The 6169-nt window shown below is 41.9% G+C and overlaps 1 long non-coding RNA gene across 1 annotated transcript; it reads left to right on the top strand.

Annotated features, from left to right (window-relative positions):
* The first annotated feature begins 1913 nt into the window (after positions 1–1913).
* Positions 1914–5114, top strand: LOC117948479. Its single transcript, XR_004657454.1, has 2 exons — positions 1914–3589; positions 3866–5114. It is a non-coding gene; the product is annotated as an uncharacterized LOC117948479 (long non-coding RNA).
* The last annotated feature ends 1055 nt before the right edge of the window (positions 5115–6169 follow it).

Below are 6169 nucleotides of genomic sequence, written 5' to 3'. Positions count from 1 at the left end.
CTGTCATCATCTTCATGGGGGCTTTTTGGACTTGGTCTTGAGATATCTGTCCTCTGAGTGGCTCCCTAATACAGACGAAGGCCTGTTTCTGTCTCAACAAATATATGGCATCAATTTCCACAGTCTTGTGGTTAAACAAAGTACCATTTAATTCACTTATCTAAGGCTATGCTTATTCCAAGGAGATCATTACTTTCCACAATAATTTATGGCGGTTGGGAATACAGTGCATAAACAGAGTGCAAATCTACACTTGTATATTCACATGCACGTATACACGAGTGATTGCAGTTGACAAGCATTTCATTATAACTACCTGTTCAGCGACCGCCAACATGCAAAAAGAGCCATGCACTAGTTGAATAGGAGCAGCAGATACCATCTCCAACACATGTTTGGGGAGAAGCCATTCCCATCTTTAGTCTGGTGGTGACCCAAGGCTGCTGCACGCCTGTGGAAGAGTTGAACTGAGCCTTGGCCCTGGGAGGATGAGGGTGTTGTGAGCCCATGGATGACACATTGTTGGGCCCGTCTTGGTATTTTTGCTTTGTTTTTTTTTTCCGAGATGCAGGCAGGGTGGTACTGTAAGGACAGCGTTTTCTTCTTATCTCGCTGATGGATGAAGGGATGGCCTGTCAGTACGCACATCTGTCTTTACAGAATGAAAGGGAGAGAGGGAGGAGGGGGAGCATGTGACTGTCACTGGTTCAGGCTGGATTGTGGGCAGCACGCACATCTTCCCTCTCTTGTACACTTGTGCAGAAACAGATGTGTGCTTATTAACCATACCCAAAATCACACACAACATGAGAGAAAAATGTTTATACCAGCAATAATTCACATAAGTCAAAGTAAAAGCAGGGATAATTATATTGTACTGTGTTATAATGGCATGTTTTTGTTGGAATGCACAATGGTGTAATTCTGCATGTGTGATAAGCCTTATTTTGTAAAAGAATGTCTGTTGTGTGTGTCTGTATGCGTGTGTCTAAACAGGATTTAGACGAAATTCCCTGTTTATAGTGGTGCTTATTTGCAAGGGCAAATATGTATGTATGTTGCAAGGGAGGGAGAGAGAAGAAAATTACAGAGAGAAAGACAAAGTGAGAGACTGGGATTCAATGAAAGAGGAAAGAGAGAGAGAAAATATGTGCAGAAGTATTCCTGGGCGCTTTGCTTCATGTGGTTAAATGTATTGTTCCATTTCCCCATGCTAGGCCTCAGTGTCTCGCCGAGCATTAGAGCACTTAAACTGACGACCACATGAAAGGCCTGTTTGTGAGGAGGCACTTCTCTCCCAAACCCATTGGATGCTTTTTGGATGCAGCTCTTGCATGTTAGCACCCGTTGCTCATCACATATCCAAATTGAGGCCTTGTACACTGGAGCCTTTGGTCACTGACTGCTCGCTGTGAAGTGTGGCGTCCACGGTGTGATGAAGGCCCTATTGGTTTTATTTAGTGGGTTGTGCTGCTGTTGCTTTGGCCCACAGATGCTGATGTTGCGTAACCATTGTATGAGGCTCGCTGACGTGTCACTTAAGGAAGCTTAGTTTCCAGTATCTCCAGTGACTCCAACAGTGGTATTACAGCTTGGTGGGATGTGAAAAGTAGCAGACATTGAGGCTCCACTAATGAACAATTGCGTGAACTCAAACTAACTTTGGCCATTATTTTTGGCCACTTCTTATGTTTTTAAAAGGGACACAAGAGGCAATTAGGATTCCTGAGAATCCATTGCTGACTCTAAAAAGTGATTCTTAAAAGGTTTGATTGGCTGGCGCTCTTTTCCGTTATGCTCACTTATTCATTCTTTTAAAACCAGTCGACTGCACACACAGGCATGCAGTGTTTGCACAGACGAATGTGCACACACCTCTTTCTCTTTCACACTCACACACGCGCACGCACACACACACACACACACAGACAGAGAATACACCAAATAGTGTAAGAATTGCACCACTCATTCCTAGTTCCTGGTCATCCATCACTGGTTTTCCCAGCACTGTCATGTCTGGAAGACAACCCTGACAGCCTTACGCATCTGTGAAAACACAACAGGCAGTTGGAAAACATGATCAGAACCAATCATTCACTTACAGATTCCCATGATAACCACAGTAGCACAGCAGCAACCACACAAAATCCCTACAGGTATGTACAGTAGACACACAGCGGAAGTGATGAATTTCATCCTCGCAACAAAGACAACATTTGCAACACATCATACACATCTTTGGAAACACAAACAGTGTTGGAATGCATTACTCATGTTAACACTGTCTTCTACTTTTGATTAGAGACAGGTTGTTTGAATACGGTTGATAATGGGATGATTGATTTTGGCAGTCAGCAGGTGGATGGTCCTCCCTTTGAAAACATTGACTCTGTGGTCTCTGCTGGAAACATGGGCTGAGTCTGGTGCTCAGTCTCTCACCTCTGATGAAATGCTGGTGGCTCCCCTGTTTTACTGTCTCTCATGCAGTACATTATTGTGGAGATCAATGTTATCTTCGACCACTCCCATTGGGGGTATCATAGGCTAGTGTTGCTTTAGGTTGGCTTGCTGAGCATACGTGTATTCTTTCAGCGTTGCTTTAGCCGTTACTTAGTAGCTGTCATTTTCATGTGGGAAAAAGATGTTATAATGTCTTCCTCTTCCCCATGCAAAGTATGCAGTTAACAAAAGCAACATACAAATATAGCTCTATACAATATTTATACCATTATGTGACTTGGGATTTTACTTGACACAGTAACCAGCTGTGGAATTAACGTTCAGCACATGTTTAGTCATCCCTTGAATGTGTCCAAATGACTCCTCTTCATGAGTAAGTATTTGTCATGGAAGGATTTTACTGTACCATTAATCACTGCTGTCTAATTCTTTTTAGCAAGAAAAAAAAGATTTATGTTGTATTTATGTTCATTGTACTGGGCAGCAACAGATAATACAGTACATTCTTTTCATGAATTATGCCCATCCTCTGGAGAAACTGTAAGTCTAAGATGCCGCAGCTAAATACCATTCATTTTTGAAAGCAGGTGGAAAAATGCCTCTGTGGTTTATATCCTGTGCAGAGAGTAAATACAGTTTGCATTGCCATTGGCACAGGGCTGGCAGCCAGTGAGGCAGCCAGTAAGATGAATGAAAGAGAAAGTGGACAGTTTGTCTCTATGCAGGTAGTCATGGTCGTCAGTGTAGTCATCCACAGTGGCTGGTGGAATGTAAGCCTACTGTGTGAGACATGACTACTTCAGAGTCAGTGGAACTTGTGGCTCTGACTTGTGGCTGTGCTGGTGAGGAGTTTAGGACAGCATTGGAGATAAGCAGACAACTTGCTCCGTTTGAGCGGCTGTCATTTGGATGAATCATGACATGGCAGCAGCAGGCCCACTAAAGCGCGCCAAGACCCTAAGGAATCCTGGTCTCCCCAACAAGAGATTAGTACAGCTAATCAAAACAGGGTCTTTTCCACCCAACAACCCACAGTCAAACACACAACGCTGTCCTCGGTTGATCCTCCACCACCAATGTACTGGTGAAGAGATGGTGAAGCAGATATGTCACGCTCCAAAAGACACTGGTATGTACACATACAGTATAGTACATATTACATGCAATAACACTGTCTTAATACTTTGTCAGATACTTTCTTCCATTTATAATGTAGATGGAGAATAGAAAATAAAGTCCTGATTTAAAATGCAAATAAAGAGGGTTTTCATCTCATATCCTTTCCATTTAGTCTTCAAGGTCAAATCTATTTTCTGCTTAGTTATGGGTCTTCTCTTTGAAAGGTCACTTTTAATACAGCGTAAAGGTTGAGGTAAAGATAATGGTGCATGTTGTGTCATCTCAGCTGCTCAAGCCCACAACTGTTAAAACAGAAAGTCCAAGAAAAGAACCGACCAATTCCCTACAGCTACTTTTCAATGACGTCACTAACCAGTTTGCGACACTGTCCAACAATGACCCATGGGTCATTTGAGAGATCTGTAAGTATGACTTGCTGTTAATTGACCTTAAAATATCAAGCCACATGTGCTGGGCTTTCAGAGCAGCAGTGGGCAAGCCTCCCAAACCCTCTTTGGAGTAGTCACAGTTGTGTTTGGACAGCCTGACCTGACAGTGACCAGTGACCAAGTGTAAACACAGATCAGGTACCCAAGGGGCCTGCAGTGCACTCAGTCTTTTTAAAGTGGGTAATGCTGGCAATTTGAGTGGATTATATTTCAGCCATGCTAAAAGGTTATCAAATCTGAAATTGGTTGCTTTGCTAATCAAGGGAGCTAGTTAGCAATTTTTTAGCGTGTCTCCTAGCTGTTATGGACTTTTTGGAGAATAAATTTCCGGCATTAAAAACAATCATTGAATAAGAAACCACTTAGTTGTGTTTATGTTCATGCCAACAGTGCTCAGCTTTACTTCAGTGATATGGTTAGATACCAAACTTATCACAGTTATAGCTGTAATGATGGTGAAGAATGCCCTCAAATACCCTCTTTTCATTCTGGAACTTTGTATACCACCACGACACCTGGATACTCTCCAAAGGTTTCACTGCAGTGAGCATGCATAGCGCCACAACCAGTGTGTCATTATACAATACTGTGGTGAGGCCAATGCATATTTTTCATTTGTCTACGGTGTTAAACCCATCCATTTTGGATTTTGTCATACACTTCCTCGCTGAGTTGTAAAAACCAGAAAAACCAGAAATTGTACTGTTTACATGTAACCCTTCAATATTGCAGTGCTTGTGGGCCATGAAGGATGACAAATGCCTGCTGGCCTTTGGTTACGTTGTTTTGTGGCAGTGTCTCTGCTACTAGCATGCATTTTTTGAAGGCTATTTTCTTCCGAAGGGGCTACTTTATGGTGTGGGGGAATGTTTTGGAGAGTGGACAGATTGTACAGCTGTTTGTTTGATGGTTGCTGTTCAAGCCAGCACAGTTACCTTTGCACCCTGTGGCAGATACCTCAGTGGGATGGAAAGACACCACAAACCTTTCCAGCGCCACAACTGGATCTTTTGCTCAGGAACTTCAAGCCTCAGATTACATGACCTTGCAACCCAGTCACAGGGCAAATTGTCAGTTGTGGGGTTTATGTATATGGATATCAGGTGGTATTGTAGCCAATCAAAGTTAACCTGTTTTGTGGCTGTTGGCTTTTTGCCTTACAGCCGATGCAATGTTTAAGATGAGTATGCAGTTGTGGTTTCACCTCAGGTTCACTGTGAGAATGTTGAGGCCCAGCTGTTAGCTGATGCTTTCCCTTCATTGAGGATACCACTGTGCTTTTGATGGAACACTTACGGAAACACAGAGTCGTCATGGTCACATACACTGACTTTAGTATCAAGCTTCTTTGTGCAGAATTGGGCCCACATTGTAATAACATAATTACCTTTTTCTCGCCCTCAAGGCTGTGCAAAAAATAAGTTAAACAAAGGCTAGAAGTTGTATTAAACATGTTTTGACAATTTAGGTGTTCCTTATGCCACAAATCACTGCAGTAACCGTGATACATCTTACATGTTAACATACATTAATAGGTTTGTTATCATGAGGTGAGGAAAACTGCTCTGTGTTTTGTTAAATTAAGTTTCAAGTTACTTACAATGAGCTTGGAGGGAATTTGGGGATTTGGAGGAGCCATTGGGCACTATACCAGGATTTCTGCTCCTAAGAACACAGTTGCATGTGCTAATTAGACCACAAATAAATGTACAAAACAAACAAACACATTCCACATATTGCACTATTTAGATGTTCTTAATACATTTTCAGTTCAGATGCGATATGTGCCCTGTTTTTGTAAATTACTTAATGCAGTTGTTTAAATTGTTTAGCTGCTTTTTATTTATTGATAATGATTAATTTTGGGGGATTTTCAGTGAAAAACAGACCTGCAATTGACCCTGATTATAAAGTGTTAAGCCCTCATTAGAAATAGGCCACACCTACTCCAATAAAAAAAAGAAAATCATTAATGTGGACTGAATCCCATCTGTCTTTGTGGTGGTCCATATTGTGCTCATAATGTCTTACTCATCTTCATTGTGAGCTTGCTCAACCCATTAGTGAAGCTTTTGAACTGATTCTGTTTGATTGAAGTACGTGGACAAATTATGAACCTTCTGAACTCACTTTGAGTTTGC

The sequence above is a fragment of the Etheostoma cragini genome, chromosome 8 (genome assembly GCF_013103735.1).
Source record: "Etheostoma cragini isolate CJK2018 chromosome 8, CSU_Ecrag_1.0, whole genome shotgun sequence".
NCBI lineage: Eukaryota > Metazoa > Chordata > Actinopteri > Perciformes > Percidae > Etheostoma > Etheostoma cragini.
Note: the sequence above shows the minus strand (reverse complement) of the source record. Positions and strands in the feature narration are given on the sequence as shown.